Raw genomic sequence first — 16,208 nt, 5'->3', positions numbered from 1 at the left:
AGGAAGAGACTATGGAGTGTTTTGGAGTCAATAATATGGATATAAGGCCAATCAAGAAGAACCCAAATGAAAATAAGCAAGAAAGAGGCAAAGGAGGACCGGGAAAGATGCCACCGCGACCGCGGTCGACCGTGGCTGGACCGCGGTAGGCCAAGCAAATGAGGTAGAATAGTTGTGTTTCACCGCGGTCGCGTCGCGTTCTGCCGCGGTCGACTGTGTAACTGCCCAGAAATTTTGGGACTAAAGTGTAAATCGAGGGAAACTTATCCTAAGCCTTTATAAACTCAACAAACTCGCCCAAGCAAAGGTTAAGCTTGTTTTTAGACTAAATTGGAGGCAAGAAGAAGTGTGAGAAGAGCAATCAACCATTAGAGTTTTTCAATCTTCTCTTTGTTATTTCAATTGCACATTATGAATACTTTTGTAGTTTTATCTTGCTTTACTATGAGTAGCTAATTCCTTAGTATAGGGTTTTGATAGAACCTATTGAAGGATGAACTTCGTGTTATGTTAATATAGTTTACCCGGTTTAATCTTTATTTGTTCAACTACGTTCTTGTTGTAGTTAATTGATAGGATCCTCAATTAGTTGTGCCTATTTAGTATGTATTACTCGGGAGAGAGTGCATATTTAGGTAGTTGTTAAACATCACCACTCCCAAAGTATATGAGGGATCAATAACCAAGGGTTTAAAGGCAGGATTAGGGATAACGAAGCCTTGGGTGTGATCTAAAGTGAGCTGTAATCAAGGCCAGCTAGCGTAACTTGGGAGAGTCCGTCTAGTAAATTATCATAATTACTCAAGAGATATTTACGGTAGTAAGAGTGCTCATGATCGATAGAGATGATTATGCATATCTATCCAACATAACAGGAAGGGATTCCATCAATAGGGGAAATCACAACCTTAGATCCTCCTCTTAATTGTTTACAACTTAATCATAGTTAGTCTTTAGTTATTGCAGTAAGTTATAGTTAGTAAAAATATCCTCAATTGTTATTCAAAACATTTGGTTAGTTGATTACGTAAAATTTAGTGAGTCTAACAAGAGTAATTGATAAGTTAATTCCTTGTGGGTTCGACTCTGGGCTAAATACTCAGATTACATTTGCAACGTCCGCTTAGTCCTTTTTATAAGGCATAGTTGGGAGTGATCAAATTTTGGCGCTGTTGCTGGGGAATTAACGGTGTTATCAATTACAACTGAAAGAAATACAAAATTTCTTAGTGTAGTCAGTTTTCCTTATTTCCAATCTATTCATTGAAATTTTAACGTTTGTTGACTTGATTGTACAGGTGCATGCCTAGAAACTCATCGAGAACTGGTGAAGTATTTGAAGCATTATCAGATCCCGAGAAAGTTTTCAAGGCCTTGAATCGGGCTGTCACGACACCGATTCGCCCTCTGTGAACCATCGTGACGGCACCTAGTCTCTACAACTAGGTAAGCTTAAAACGCAGAAGATAAACCAATTTGCGGAAGAATACAATTTAAAAAAGAAATAATGTAATAAAACAACGTTTTAAAAGTGTCGCTCGGTATACAAAATATAACTCTCAAATCCCATATGTATATCTCTCCCAAAACCCGGAAACCCATGAATTACAAGCTAAAAAATACATAAGAAACTCTAACTCCATAAATGTCTAACCAAAAGGGGAATACTGAAGGGCTATACTATTACAAAAAGATAGAAAGGGACTCCTCGGTCTGCGAACGCGGCAGATATACCTCAAAGTCTCTACAGAAATGTCTCGCCTTAAGGAGGATAAAACAGAGTGAAAGTACCTGGATCTGCACATGAAAAACATGCGCAGAAGGGGCATGAGTACACCACAACGGTACTCAATAAGTGTCAAGCCTAACCTCGGTCGGGTAGTGACGAGGAAGGTCAGGGCCCTACTGAGGTTAAATAAAATGCAAAGTATAACAGTGTAGAACAAGACAGTATAATTAAGTGCAACAGTAAGAAATAACATAGAATAGAAAGAGCAACAACAATTAGAACAGAGGAAAAAATACTCACCGAGGTAACACAGCTCAACACAGAGATAGCAATCGGGGATCTACGAGGATACCGTCTTGTAGCCCCCAAATGTAAATGTCCAGTGAATATCCCGAGTGTCGCTCCGTAGTCTAACTCATAATGCATTGGGGATCTACTGAAATCCCGTTCCGTAGTACCCAAATATAAATACCCAGTACTGGGGGAATCTACCGGGTGCAGTCCCATAGTTCCATATAACTGTGTAGGGGGATCTACCAGAATCCCACATCCATAGTCCCAAATAAACAGACAAGGGGGATCTACCGGAATCCCACATCCGTAGTCCCAAATAAACAGGCAAGAGGGATCTACCGGAATCCCACATCTATAGCCGCAAATGTAAATACACAGCAGCAATATGGAAATATATTCAGCAAATGTTAGTTGCATATTAAGGCAAACAGGTAATTCTAGTCTAGCATGCTGCACAGAATTCAGGTAATATAGTTTGAGCAAATAAAGCAATTAAATCACTTAGACATGCTTTCCTAAGCTAACAACAGTGCAAGTAATATAAACAAGAAAGGAAACATTCAAGTAATTACTTAATGAAAATCAAATTTTCAACAATTAGCACAAGTACGCATTTATCACCTCACGTACAAGGCATTTCAATTAACAATAATACCAAATCCTAAGGGGAAGGTCCCCCACACAAGGTTAGACAAGCCACTTACCTCGAACCAGCTCAAAATCAACCTAAAACCACGCTCTTGCCATGAGTACTCGACTCCAAATGGCTCAAATCTATTCAATTCAATTGCATAATATAAATAACACTTCAAGTAACTGATTCTACAAATAAATTCTAAGCTAATATACGAAATTAGGTAAAATGACCAAAATGCCCCTCGGGCCCACATCTCGGAATCGGGTAAAATATATATTTTCAGAATCCCCATACCCTCATGAGTCTAACCATACCAAAATTATCCAATTCTGATACCATTTGGTCCTTCAAATCATCATGTTACATTTTTGAAAGATTTCACAATTTTCTTCCCAAATCACAATTCATGTACTCTAGCCAAATCCGAGTTAGAATCACATACCCTGATGAATTTCTTAAAAAATCTTCGAAAAATCGCCAAAATCTGAGCTTTCTAGGTCAAAATATGAAATAAAATCCTAAACCTCGTATTTATAGTGCACCTCCCGGATTTCCACCACTGCTGACCACACAAAAACCACCGCTGGCCGCGGTTGAGCACCGCTGACCGCACAAAAAACCAGTGATATCCGCGGTGGATTTGACTACAGTGATAGGCTTTAGTATTTTGGCCATAGCTTTCTCTACAGATGTCCAAATTGTGATTTCTTTACCTTTCTGGAAACTAGACACGACGGGCTACAATTTTCATTTTTGAATCATCTCGAAATTCCTTGTACATCAAAAGATAAAAGCTTTCGAATTCAGATCAGTGAAACTTTCCTCACTGCGGACCGCATAGGATTTTATATGGCTGCAAAGCCCCCACCCGACATCACAAAATCCTGTGCGGACCGCACTGGTGGGTTCAGAGGTCTGCAACTCCTCTGGACCTGCAACAGCTATGATTTTAGGCCTAAAACATCCCGGAACCTACCTGGAACTCACCCGAGCCCCCGGGACTTCAAATCGAATGTACCAACACATCCCATGACATCATTCAAACTTGTTCAAAACTTTACAACGCTCACAACAACATCAAATCGCCAATTTAACATAGGATTCAAGTCTAACAACTCCAAGAACTCTTAAGTTATGCTTTCGATCAAAAAGTCTATCAAACCTCGTCCGAATGACCTGAAATTTTGCAAGCACGTCACATTCAACACTACGGAGCTACTCCAACTTTCAGAATTCCATTCCGACCCTTAGATCAAAATCTCACTATCGGACCGGAAACTTCAAAAATTCGACTTTCGGCATTTCAAGGCTAAATTAGCTACGGACCTCCAAAACACAATCTGATCATGCCCCTAAGCCCGAAATCACCCAACGGAGCTAACGGAACCATCAAATTCCATTCTGAGGTCGTATTCACATTGTTCCGACTACGGTCAACTTTCCAACACTTAAGCTCTCATTTAGGGACTAAGTTTCCCAAAACTCTCCGAAACTCAAAATCGAACATCCCGGAAAATCAAAATAGCAGAAATAAACTTAGGAAAAGCAGTTAATAGGGGATTGGGGCGTTAATTCTTAAGACGACCGGCCGGGTCGTCACATCCTCCTACACTTAAACATTTGTTCGTCCTTGAACGAGCATAGAGACATACCTGAAGTTATGAAAAGATGAGGGTAACTGCAGCGCATATCCTACTCGGTTTCCCTGGTCGTCTCCTCGGCCGAATGGCCCCGCTACTGAATCTTTACCGAAGCAATGTTCTTTGACCTCAGCTTTCTAACCTGCCTGTCCAATATTGCCACTGGCTCTTCAACACTAGATAGATCCTTGTCCAACTGGACTAGACTGAAATCCAACACGTGGGACGGATCACCGTGATACCTCCGGAGCATCGAAACATGAAATACCAGATGAACTCCTGCCAAGCTGGGAGGTAAGGCAAGCTCATAAGCAACCTCCCCAACACGCCTCAATATCTCAAAAGGGCCAATAAATCTCGGACTCAACTTCCCTTTCTTCCCAAATCTCATAACGCCCTTCATAAGCAAAACCCAAAGCAGAACCCGCTCTCCAACCATATAGGAAACATCACGAACCTTCCGGTCCACGTAACTCTTTTGTCTGCACTGGGCTATACGGAGTCTATCCTGAATTACCTTGACCTTCTCAAAATCATCCTGAACCAAGTCGGTGCCCAATAATCTGGCCTCACCCGACTCAAACCAAACCACCGGAGATCTATATCGTCTACCATATAAAGCCTCATACGGTGCCATCTGAATGTGGACTAATAGCTGTTGTTGTAAGCAAACTCCGTCAATGGCAAGAACGGATCCCAAGACCCTCCAAACTCAATCACACATGCACGAAGCATATCCACAAGAATCTAAATAATGCGCTCGGACTGTCCGTTCGTCTGAGGATGAAATGTTGTACTCAACTCCACCCGAGTACCCAACTCATACTGAACATCCTTCCAGAACCGTGATGTGAACTGTGTACCTTTATCTGAAATGATGGAAATTGGAATACCATGCAGATGAACAATCTCCCGGATATAAATCTCCGCCAACCGCTCTAAAGGATAAATAGTACACATAGGAATGAAATGAGCGGACTTGGTCAGCCGATCCACAATCACCCAAATAGCATCAAACTTTCTCAAAGTCTGTGGGAGCCCAACTACAAAGTACATGGTGATTTGCTCCCACTTCCACTCCGGAATCTCTATCTGCTGAAGCAACCCACCCGGTCTCTGGTGCTCATACTTCACCTGCTGACAGTTGAGACACCAAGCTACGAATCCAACTATATCTTTCTTCATCCGCCTCCACCAAAAGTGTTGTCTCAAATCCTGATACATCTTTGTGGCACCCGGGTGAATGTAATACCACGAACTATGAGCCTCCTCTAGAATCAACTCTTGGAGCCCATCAACATTGGGTATACAAATCCGACCATGCATCCTCAATATGTCGTCATCACCAATAGTCACATCTATGGCATCACCGTGTTGGACCTTGTCCTTGAGGACAAGCAAATGAGGGTCATCACACTGACGCTCCCTGATATGATCAAATAAGGAAAACCGAGAAACCACGCAAGCTAGAACCCGACTGGGATCCGAAAGATCCACTATCACAAATAGGCTGGCTAAGGCCTGAACATCCATTGTCATAGGCCTCTCCGATGGTGGTAAATAAGCCAAACTCCCCAAACTCTCTGCTCGAAGACTCAAGGCATCGGTCACCACATTGGCCTTGCTCGGATGATACAGAATATTGATATCATCGTCCTTCAGAAACTCTAACCATCTCATCTAGCACAAATTTGGATCCCTTTGCTTGAACAGGTGTTGCAAGCTCCGATGATCGGTATAAATCTCACAAGGAACCCCGTATAAATAATGATGGCAGATCTTCAGAGCGTGAACAATGGCAACTAACTCAAGGTTGTGGACACGGTAATTCTTCTCGTGCACCTTCAACTGTCTGGACGCGTAGGCAATCACCCTACAGTCCTACATCAAAACCGCTCCAAGGCCAATCCTCGAGGCATCACAATAGATAGTATAAGACCCCGAACTTGTAGGCAATATCGAAATTGGGGTTGTAGTCAAAGCTGTCTTGAGCTTCTGAAAGCTCACGTCATACTCTTCCATCCACTAGAATAGAGCACCCTTCTGAGTCAACCTGGTCATAGGGGCCGCAATCGATGAAAACCCCTCAACAAAAGGACGGTAGTAACCCGCCAAGCTAAGAAAATTGCGGATCTTTGTAGCAGATGATGGTCTGGGCCAACTCTGCACTACTTTTACTTTCTTCGGATCCACCTTTAGCCCCTCACTAGAATCTACGTGACCCAAGAATGCCACGAAAACCAACCAAAACACATATTTCGAGAACTTAGCATATAATTTCTTCTCTATTAGATTCTGAAGCACTGTCCTTAGGTGCTGCTCATGATCTTCCCGACTCCGGGAATACACCAGAATATCATCAATAAAGACAATGATGAACGAGTCAAAATATGACCGGAACACACGGTGCATCAAATGCATAAAGGCTGCTGGGGCATTGGTCAGCTCAAATGACATAATCAAGGAACTCGTAATGACCATACCGAGTCCTGAAAGTAGTCTTCGGGATATCTGGCTCCCAAATCTTCAACTGATGGTAACCTGAGCGCAATTCAATCTTAGAAAACACCCTAAAGCTGGTCAAACAGATCATCAATACGAGGCAAAGGATAACGGTTCTTCACTGTAATCTTGTTTAACTAGCGATAATCAATACACATACGCATAGAACCATCTTTTTTTTCTTCACAAACAAGACAGAAGCATCCCAAGGTAATACAATGGGCCTAATAAAACCCTTATTAAGCAATTCTTGTAACTGATCCTTTAAATCCTTCAAATCAGGAGGAGCCATATGATACGGAGGAATAGAAATGGGCTGAGTTCCGGCAACAGATCAATGCCAAAATCAATATCTCTATCAGGCAGCATGTCCGGAAGATCAGCTGGAAACACATCGAGAAAATCTCGTACTACTAGGACTGAATCAACTGAAGGGGTATCAATACTAACATCTCTCACATAAGCTAAATACGTGTCACACACCTTCTCAACCATACGCTGAGCTTTAAGAAAAGAAATAACTCTACTAGGAGTGTGATCTAAAGTACCCCTCCACTAATCACGCGGTACACCTGGCACAGCCAGCATCACGGTTTTGGCGTGACAGTCAAGAATATCATAATGGGGCGACATCTATTCCATGCCCAAGATAATATCAAAATCTACGATGTTGAGCAACAATAAATCAGCTCTGGTCTCAAAACTACTAAGAGCAACCAAACACGATCGTTTAATCCGGTCCACAACAAGAGAATCTCCCACAAAAGTAGAAACATAAACAGCAGAACTCAAAGAATCCCGAGATACACTCAAATGCAGAGAAATAAGAAGACACATAAGAGTAGGTGGAGCCTAGATCGAATAAAACCGATGCATCTCTTTGACAAACCAGGAAAATACCTGTGATGATAGAATCGGAGGTGACAGCCTTGGTACAGGTAGGAAGGGCATAATATCTGACCTGGTCTTCCCCTCTAGCTGGTTGAGCAGGTGGGGTAGCAACTGGTGTTGTGATCATAGCCTGAGAACTCTATGGAGCGTGTTGTGGCTGAGAAGTCTATGGAGGTGCACTCCTCCCAAATCTAGGGCAATCCCTCACCACATGGCGTGTGTCACCATACTTAAAACAAGCTCTGGGAGGATGTGGCAGTGGGAACTGTGCGATACGGGTACTCCAAGACCGCTGAACACCTGAAACACTATGTGAAATCTGAGATGCAAACTGAGCTGGCTGACCCACAAAACCTCTACCATGTCGTACTCTTCCTCCAAAATAAGGACCAGTGGGTCTCTCCAGTCTATGAGATCTCCTCACTTCCCTATACTCTCTCTCCTGACCTCGTCTGTCCTCTCCCTCCTGGACTCACCTGTCCTCTACTCGGCGAGAGGTCCTTAACACCCGCTAAACTGGGACCATAAACTATGTCGCTATAACACCTGGTACCCGACCAATAAGAACTCGCTGCTCTGGAGTGGGGGTGGTGGAAGTCTGGGTCCCTTTCCTAATTGGTGAAATAGTTGGTACAACCTGAATCAACCCTGCCTGAACTAATGTACCAAACATGCTCAGGAACTGTGCAAATGTCTCCTAAAGTGATGGAGTAGTAGTAGCAGTAGGCGCATCCAGTGCCTAGGCTCTGGCTGGAACTGCTAGTGGCTCCTCGGTGGAAGCTCGCGCGGGTGCTCTGGCTACACCGCGTCCGCGTCCTCGGCCTCTACCCTGGCCCCGACCTCTGGCGGCTCTCACAGGGGGTGTAGGTGTCTGATCATCTCTGGTAGCACGTGTCCTCACCATCTGTGAGAGAATGGAAGACAGAGGTTTAGAATTCATGATGTCAAAAATCTCGCACTACAGAGAAATCAAATAAAGTGGAATTTTTACTAACGGTTACATAGCCTCTCATAGATAAGTACAGATGTCTCTGTACCGATCAGCGAGACTCTAATAAACCGACTTGTGATTCATGACTCCGATGAACCTAGAGCTCTGATACCAACTTGTCACGACCCCGGTTCGTCCTTCGTGAACCATCGTGACGGCACCTAGTCTCTACGACTAGGTACGCCTAAAACGCGAAAGATAAACCAATTTGCGGAAGAATACAATTTAAAACAGAAATAATGTAATAAAACAGCGTTTTAAAAGTGCTGCTCGGCATACAAAATATAACTCTCAAATCCCATATATACATCTCTCCCAAAACCCGGAAACCCATGAATCACAAGCTAAGAGATACATAAGAAGCTCTAACTCAAAAAATGTCTAACCAAAAGGGGAATACTGAAGTGCTATACTATTACAGAAATATAGAAAGGGACTCCTCGGTCTACGAACGCGGCAGATATACCTTGAAGTCTCTACAGAAGCGTATCGCCTCAAGGAGGATAAGACAGAGTGAAAGTACCTGGATCTGCACATGAAAAACATGCGCAGAAGAGGCATGAGCACACCACAGCGATACTCAGTAAGTGCCAAGCCTAACCTCTGTCGGGTAGTGACAAGGAAGGTCAGGGCCCTACTGAGGTTAAATAAAATACAAAGTATAACAGTGTAGAACAAGACAATATAATTAAGTGCAACAGTAAGAAATAACATAGAATAGAAAGAGCAACAACAATTAGAACAGAGGCAAAAATACTCACTGAGGGAACACAACTCAACACAGAGATAGCAACCGGGGATCTACCAAGATACCGTCCTGTAGCCCCCAAACGTAAATGTCCAGTGGATCTCCCGAGTGTCGTCCCGTAGTCCAACTCATAATGTGTCGGGGATATACCGGAATCCCATTTCGTAGTCCCCAAATGTAAATACCCAGTACTGGGGGAATCTACCGGGTGCAGTCCCGTAGTTCCATATAACTGTACAGGGGGATCTACCGGAATCCAACATCCGTAGTCCCAAATAAACAGATAAGGGGGATCTAGCGGAATCCCACATCTGTAGTCCCAAATAAACAGACAAAGGGGATCTATCGGAATCCCACATCCGTAGTCCCAAATAAACAGGCAAGGGGGATCTACCGGAATCCCACATCCGTAGTCCCAAATGTAAATACACAGCAGCAACATGGAAATATATTCAGCAAATGTCAGTTTCATATTAAGGCAAACAGGTAATTCAAGTCTAGCTTGCTGCACAGAATTCAGGTAAAACAATTTGACCAATAAAGCAATTAAATCACTTAGACATACTTTCCTAAGCTAACAACAGGCTTAAAGTGCAAGTAATATAAACAGGAAAGGAAACAACAACAACAACAACAACAACAACAACAACAGCAACCCAGTATAATCCCACACGTGGGGTCTGGGGAGGGTAATATGTACGCAGACCTTACCCCTACCCCGAAGGGTAGAGAGGCTGTTTCCAGGAGACCCTCGACTCATAAAGCAACAAGAAGCCGATATATTAGTACCATAAAAATGCATAATAAAATAACAGCAATACAATAATAGCAATACAATAGATATGAAATACAGAATACGACATACGAAAAAGATGACTGGTATAGTAAGACTAGCAGGTAAAGCCTTGCATCAATAGATGACCAATGACATTCTTAGTCTAACTCCTAACTGGCTAGTCTCACTCTATTGTGATGTAGAAATATTCACAACTCTCCCCTAACCTACAACCTTAATACTCGACCTCCATAATTAGCACAAGTACGCACCCGTCACCTCATGTACAAGGTATTTCAATTAACAATAATACCAAATCCTAAGGGGAAGGTCCCCCACACAAGGTTAGGCAAACCACTTACCTTGAACCGGCTCAAAATCAATCCAAAACCACGTTCTTGCCACGAGTACTCGACTCCAAATGGCCTAAATCTATTCAATCAATTGCATAATATAAATAACACTTCAAGTAACTAATTCTACAAAGAAACTCTAAGCTAATATGCGAAATTAGGTAAAATGACCAAAATGCCCCCGAGCACACGTCTCGAAATTGGGTAAAATTTACATTTCAGAATTCCCATACCCTCATGAGTCTAACCGTACCAAAATTATCCAATTTCGATACCATTTGGTCCTTCAAATCATCATTTTACATTTTTGAAAGATTTCACAATTTTCTTCCCAAATTCCATCCCAAATCACGAATTAAATGATAAATTCAATGATAGATTCATGTACTCTAGCCAAATCCGAGTTAGAATCACTTACCCCGATTAATTTCTTGAAAAACCTTCGAAACATTGCCAAAATCCAAGCTCTCTAGGTCAAAATATGAAATAAAACCCTAAACCTCGTATTTACAGTGCACCTCCCGGATTTCCACCACTGCTGACCGCACAAAAACCACCACTGACCGCACAAAAACTAGTGTTGTTCACGGTGGATTTGACTACAGTGACAGGCTTTAGTATTGTGGCCATAACTTTCTCTACAGATGTTCAAATTGTGATTTATTTACCTTTCTGGGACCTAGACACGAAGAGCTACAACTTTCGTTTTTGAATCATCTTGAAATTCCTTGTAGATAAAAAGATGCAAGCTTCCGAAGTTAGACCAGTGAAACTTTCCTCACCGCGGACCGCACTGGATTTTGTGCGGCCTCAAAGCCCCCACCGCGGTAGCACAAAATCCTGTACGGACCGCATGGTGGGTTTAAAGGTCTGCAACTCCTCTGGACCTGCAACAGCTATGATTTTAGGCCTATAACATCTCGGAACCTACCTGGAACTCACCCGAGCCCCCGGGACTTCAAACCGAATGTACCAACACATCCCATGACATCATTCAAACTTGTTCAAAACTTCGGAACGCTCACAACAACATCAAATCACCAATTTAACATAGGATTCAAGCCTAATAACTCCAAGAACTCTTAAATTATGCTTTTGATCAAAAAGTCTATCAAACCTCGTCCGAATGACCTGAAATTTTGCAAGCATGTCACATTCAACACTACGGAGCTACTCCAACTTTCGGAATTCCATTCAGACCCTTATATCAAAATCTCACTATCGGACCCGAAACTTCAAAAATTCAACTTTTGGAATTTCAAGCCTAGTTAGTTACAGATCTCCAAAAGACAATCCGATCATTCCCCTAAGCCCGAAATCACCCAACGGAGCTAACGAAACCATCGGATTTCCATTCTAAGTCCGTCTTCATGATGTTCCGACTACGGTCAACTTTCCAACACTTAAGCTCTCATTTAGGGATTATATGTCCCAAAACTCTCCGAAACTCAAAACGAATATCTCGGCAAAACAAAATAGCAGAAATAAACTCGGGGAAAGCGGTTAATAGGGGATCGGGGTAGGTTGTCACACGGACCAACCGTAAAAACAAACAATAACAAACAATTGAACAATTCAATCCAGACATGGGGGATCACGTAGTAGACCCAGCTGCATCATTAGCGCCAATGGCACCTCTTGTGCCAGAGGCTGCTCTGTATGACTAGACACAACCCATAACAGAGAACTTGTCCACAACGATATTAGTCCCGCAGATGTAGGCTGAGTCGTTACAAATCACGAACAACATGCTGCACTTGTTGCAAAACAAGGGACTATTTTTGGGGTCACACATCGAATATCCTCAACAGCACTTGAAGAATTTCCTGTCAATCTACAAAACTCAAAGGCAACCCAACGTAACTCAAGAAGCAATAAAGTTGTTGTTGTTTCCATTCTCAGTGACAGGAGCTGCCCAGACTTGGCTAAACTCACTCCCTATTAATTCCATAATAACTTGGGAGGAGTTAGTCAAGCAATTTGTGAACACGTTTCATCTACCCAACAAGACTGCTCAAAAAATCGATGAAATTTTGAGCTTCAAACAGAAATCAATGGAGACACTACAAGAAACATGGGAACAATTCTAAGGGATGTTAGTTATATATCCGCACCACGGTATTCCAGATCAGATGTTGGGGCAACGGTTTTACATGGATTTGGCAGATAGCGTGAAGGGTAATATTGATGCTTCAGCTGGTAAAGCATTTTTGAGCAAAACGTGGAGAGAAAGTCAGAGTCTGCTTGACAAGATGGCACAGAATTCGGGGTGGACAACCAAGAATGCACCTATCACTCTAGTAGTTCACTCAGTGCCCTTAGATCCATCCAACACTCTTGCTGAAAACATGGCCAGGGGATCTAAGAAATAACATAGAATAGAAAGAGCAACAACAATTAGAACAGAGGCAAAAATACTCACTGAGGGAACACAACTCAACACAGAGATAGCAACCGGGGATCTACCAAGATACCGTCCTGTAGCCCCCAAACGTAAATGTCCAGTGGATCTCCCGAGTGTCGTCCCGTAGTCCAACTCATAATGTGTCGGGGATCTACCGGAATCCCATTTCGTAGTCCCCAAATGTAAATACCCAGTACTGGGGGAATCTACCGGGTGCAGTCTCGTAGTTCCATATAACTGTGCAGGGGGATCTACCGGAATCCCACATCCGTAGTCCCAAATAAACAGATAAGGGGGATCTAGCGGAATCCCACATCTGTAGTCCCAAATAAACAGACAAAGGGGATCTATCGGAATCCCACATCCGTAGTCCCAAATAAACAGGCAAGGGGGATCTACCGGAATCCCACATCTGTAGTCCCAAATGTAAATACACAGCAGCAACATGGAAATATATTCAGCAAATGTCAGTTTCATATTAAGGCAAACAGGTAATTCAAGTCTAGCTTGCTGCACAGAATTCAGGTAAAACAATTTGAGCAAATAAAGCAATTAAATCACTTAGACAAACTTTCCTAAGCTAACAACAGGCTTAAAGTGCAAGTAATATAAACAGGAAAGGAAACAACAACAACCCAGTATAATCCCACACGTGGGGTCTGGGGAGGGTAATATGTACGCAGACCTTACCCCTACCCCGAAGGGTAGAGAGGCTGTTTCCAGGAGACCCTCGACTCATAAAGCAACAGAAGCCGATATATTAGTACCATAAAAATGCATAATAAAATAACAGCAATACAATAATAGCAATACAATAGATATGAAATACAGAATACGACATACGAAAAAGATGACTGGTATAGTAAGACTAGCAGGTAAAGCCTTGCATCAATAGATGACCAATGACATTCTTAGTCTAACTCCTAACTGGCTAGTCTCACTCTATTGTGATGTATAAATATTCACAACTCTCCCCTAACCTACAACCTTAATACTCGACCTCCATAATTAGCACAAGTACGCACCCGTCACCTCATGTACAAGGTATTTCAATTAACAATAATACCAAATCCTAAGGGGAAGGTCCCCCACACAAGGTTAGGCAAACCACTTACCTCGAACCGGCTCAAAATCAACCCAAAACCACGTTCTTGCCACGAGTACTCGACTCCAAATGGCCTAAATCTATTCAATCAATTGCATAATATAAATAACACTTCAAGTAACTAATTCTACAAAGAAACTCTAAGCTAATATGCGAAATTAGGTAAAATGACCAAAATGCCCCCGAGCACACGTCTCGAAATTGGGTAAAATTTACATTCAGAATTCCCATACCCTCATGAGTCTAACCGTACCAAAATTATCCAATTTCGATACCATTTGGTCCTTCAAATCATCATTTTACATTTTTGAAAGATTTCACAATTTTCTTCCCAAATTCCATCCCAAATCACGAATTAAATGATAAATTCAATGATAGATTCATGTACTCTAGCCAAATCCGAGTTAGAATCACTTACCCCGATTAATTTCTTGAAAAACCTTCGAAACATTGCCAAAATCCGAGCTCTCTAGGTCAAAATATGAAATAAAACCCTAAACCTTGTATTTACAGTGCACCTCCCGGATTTCCACCACTGCTGACCGCACAAAAACCACCACTGACCGCACAAAAACTAGTGTTGTTCACGGTGGATTTGACTACAGTGACAGGCTTTAGTTTTGTGGCCATAACTTTCTCTACAGATGTTCAAATTGTGATTTATTTACCTTTCTGGGACCTAGACACGAAGAGCTACAACTTTCGTTTTTGAATCATCTTGAAATTCCTTGTAGATCAAAAGATGCAGGCTTCCGAAGTTAGACCAGTGAAACTTTCCTCACCGCGGACCGCACTGGATTTTGTGCGGCCTCAAAGCCCCCACCACGGTAGCACAAAATCCTGTGCGGACCGCATGGTGGGTTTAAAGGTCTGCAACTCCCTGGACCTGCAACAGCTATGATTTTAGGCCTATAACATCTCGGAACCTACCTGGAACTCACCCGAGCCCCCGGGACTTCAAACCGAATGTACCAACACATCCCATGACATCATTCAAACTTGTTCAAAACTTCGGAACGCTCACAACAACATCAAATCACCAATTTAACATAGGATTCAAGCCTAATAACTCCAAGAACTCTTAAATTATGCTTTTGATCAAAAAGTCTATCAAACCTCGTCCGAATGACCTCAAATTTTGCAAGCATGTCACATTCAACACTACGGAGCTACTCCAACTTTCGAAATTCCATTCAGAACCTTATATCAAAATCTCACAATTGGACCCGAAACTTCAAAAATTCGACTTTCGGCATTTCAAGCCTAATTAGCTACAGACCTCCAAAACACAATCCGATCATGCTCCTAAGCCCGAAATCACCCAACGGAGCTAACGGAACCATCGGATTTCCATTCTAAGGCCGTCTTCATGATGTTCCGACTACGGTCAACTTTCCAACACTTAAGCTCTCATTTAGGGATTATATGTCCCAAAACTCTCCGAAACTCAAACGAATATCCCGGCAAAACAAAATAGCAGAAATAAACTTAGGGAAAGCAGTTAATAGGGGATCGGGGTAGGTTGTCACACGGACCAACCGTAAAAACAAACAATAACAAACAACTGAACAATTCAATCCAGACATGGGGGATCACGTAGTAGACCCAGCTGCGCCATTAGCGCCAGTGGCACCTCTTGTGCCAGAGGCTGCTCTGTATGACTAGACACAACCCATAACAGAGAACTTGTCCACAACGATATTAGTCCCGCAGATATAGGCTGAGTCGTTTCAAATCACGAACAACATGCTGCATTTGTTGCAAAACAAGGGACTATTTTTGGGGTCACACATCGAATATCCTCAACAGCACTTGAAGAATTTCCTGTCAATCTACAAAACTCAAAGGCAACCCAACGTAACTCAGGAAGCAATAAAGTTGTTGTTGTTTCCATTCTCAGTGATAGGAGCTGCCCAGACTTGGCTAAACTCACTCCCTATTAATTCCATAACGACTTGGGAGGAGTTAGTCAAGCAATTTGTGAACACGTTTCATCCACCCAACAAGACTGCTCAAAAAATTGATGAAATTTTGAGCTTCAAACAGAAATCAATGGAGACACTACAAGAAACATGGGAACGATTCTAAGGGATGTTAGTTATATATCCGCACCACGGTATTCCAGATCAGATGTTGGGG

The 16,208-nt window shown here is 42.5% G+C and overlaps 2 non-coding genes across 2 annotated transcripts; both read right to left on the bottom strand.

Annotated features, from left to right (window-relative positions):
• Positions 1-12,578: 12,578 nt before the first annotated feature.
• LOC138880550 (small nucleolar RNA R71) lies at positions 12,579-12,682 on the bottom strand. The gene has a single exon (XR_011403284.1). It is a non-coding gene; the product is annotated as a small nucleolar RNA R71 (small nucleolar RNA).
• Positions 12,683-16,085: 3,403 nt separating this feature from the next.
• LOC138880562 (small nucleolar RNA R71) lies at positions 16,086-16,189 on the bottom strand. The gene has a single exon (XR_011403296.1). It is a non-coding gene; the product is annotated as a small nucleolar RNA R71 (small nucleolar RNA).
• Between the last annotated feature and the right edge of the window lie 19 nt (positions 16,190-16,208).

Source organism: Nicotiana sylvestris, chromosome 10, assembly GCF_000393655.2.
Source record: "Nicotiana sylvestris chromosome 10, ASM39365v2, whole genome shotgun sequence".
NCBI classification, from domain to species: Eukaryota; Viridiplantae; Streptophyta; class Magnoliopsida; order Solanales; family Solanaceae; genus Nicotiana; species Nicotiana sylvestris.
Note: the sequence above shows the minus strand (reverse complement) of the source record. Positions and strands in the feature narration are given on the sequence as shown.